Below are 2,250 nucleotides of genomic sequence, written 5' to 3'. Positions count from 1 at the left end.
TCCTACCTTCGGCCCATGCCACTGTTACTCCATCATTTCCTATTGCACCCGAAGAAACTTTCACCTATCCCACCACAAATTTGCCATACACTTACCCTCCTCATCCTTCATTTTTTCTTACTCACATGCGAGGTCTACAACCCCAAATCACTTCAAATATACCACCTGAGCCACATACCTTTTATCACCCTGTTGCTGAGCCATTCCTACCAGATCATACTGTTCAAACCAAGGCAGAAATGGGGGAACCTTCTGCTCCCGTTGATATAAAGCTGCTCAAACGTCTTGATCGTTTTGATGAGTTTATGAGGAAGAGTCAGGGGTTGAACAAGCAAGGAGTCCTGGACTACGATGAGCTTTGTCTCTTTCCCAATGTGCAATTGCCTGAGGGGTTCAAAACCCCTAAGTTTAACAAGTACGATGGGACGGGTAATCCCAAGACACACCTCCGACTATTTGCTAACAAGTTAGGAAAGCCTGTAGACGACGAGAACCTGCCTCTAAGGTTGTTCCCGGAAAGTCTGGAGGGGGATGCCCTCGACTGGTACTCAAATTTGAAGCCCGAAGAAGTAAAAATCTGGATTGACTTGTCCAATGCTTTTGTAAAGCAATACGAGTATAACTGCGAGCTGGCTCCGACACGAACCACGTTGGAAGGAACAAAAAGAAAACCCTCCGAGGATCACAAGACTTATGCCAAGAGGTGGAGGAAAATAGCTGCCAAAGTCGAGCCACCGATGACTGAGGACGAAATCATACGCACTTTCATTAAAGCACATGATCCCCCATATTTCGAAGAAATTTTTCGCATGACTGGATGCTCGTTCGCCGCCATTGTCAATAAACTTGAGGAGCACGATGACTTCGTGAAAGTTGGGAAGATTGTTAATGTCTCTGCCCTCAAATCCCAGTTGGATGCTTTGCAAGGACAGGGGACTAGTGAGAAGAACCCGCAATTTAAAAAGAAAGAGGGGGAAACTGCCTTCACCTGGAATCAAAACCCTGTCCCAAGACCCAGACCTCGACAATACCCTACCTACTCAAACCCTTACCCCTACTACTCAAATCCTCATCCTGTTTACCACACCAATATCACTCATCCTCGACCTCGCCCAAATTATGCCAACCCGCCTACAACCCCTTCCCAAATATCTCAACCAAGCTTTCAACAAGCTCGTCCTCGGCCTCCTTACCACCAAAGATTTTTCCCACCAAATAGACCCACCTACAACTATCTCCGACCCACTGAAACCTACAATCAAAGCCGTACCCGAACCTTCGCCAACCTAGGCAGGCCTTTGGACCAATTGTATGAGCAATTGAAGGCTGCCAACAAAATAGGCGTGATTCCCCCTCCAACTTACCTTCATGGCATGCCTGCTGGGTACAATCCACATGCTATTTGTGCCTATCATTCGGGAGTACCTGGCCACTCAACCGCCGATTGCAGGGCACTTAAGCACAAAGTCCAAGACATGATCGAGGCTGAGGAAATAGTGCTAAAGGGAAAGGGTGGACAAGGACCAAGTATAAGTACAAATCCCTTTCCTAAACACAAGGACACCTTTGAGGCATCCACTTCCAATGACGAAATTTGAAAATCCTAAAGGAGCTTTGCACAAGTTGGATGGCTGACTATCTTCCCCCTCGAAGATAATTTCGATAAATCTAGGGGTTGTCATTTGCTAAAGTTCACAAAGACTTTTTCTTGCATGTGTGAATAGCTTAATGAAAGCGCCTTTTGCAAATTGAGTTTTGTCTTGTTTTCGCTTTGATTTGGAGTTTCATGAAATGCACAATTGGTTTTATTTGTTTATTTGATCATTGTCATGAAGTTTTTTTAATTCTTTTAGATGGCCAAAGATGAAATTATTTGATCCTTTGAATATCATTGTTCTGGAATCTGATGAAGCCCTTCATTGAAAAACCTCTTCTTTGAGAGAAAACCTTCATTGAGAAAACCTTCATTGAGAAAGCCTTCATTGAGAAAACCCTTCATTGAGAAATTCTTCATTGAAAAATCCCTTTCCTGCCAGGTTGGAAGCTGATGAGTTAAAGCAGCGTCATCAACGATTGATTTGATGAGAAATAGTTGAATGCTATGTGCCATGGCCAAATGTTGCCAAGACCCATGGCCTGTGTTCATAACAAAAAGGTCCGCCACCGATCCTTTGAAGGAGGGAACAAAGTGCTAAAGTGATTTTGCTAACGAAAGATGAAGCCAAAGGCAAAAATTGCTTCAAATTGGCA

Source organism: Coffea arabica, chromosome 4e (assembly GCF_036785885.1).
Source record: "Coffea arabica cultivar ET-39 chromosome 4e, Coffea Arabica ET-39 HiFi, whole genome shotgun sequence".
Classification (NCBI taxonomy): domain Eukaryota; kingdom Viridiplantae; phylum Streptophyta; class Magnoliopsida; order Gentianales; family Rubiaceae; genus Coffea; species Coffea arabica.
Note: the sequence above shows the minus strand (reverse complement) of the source record.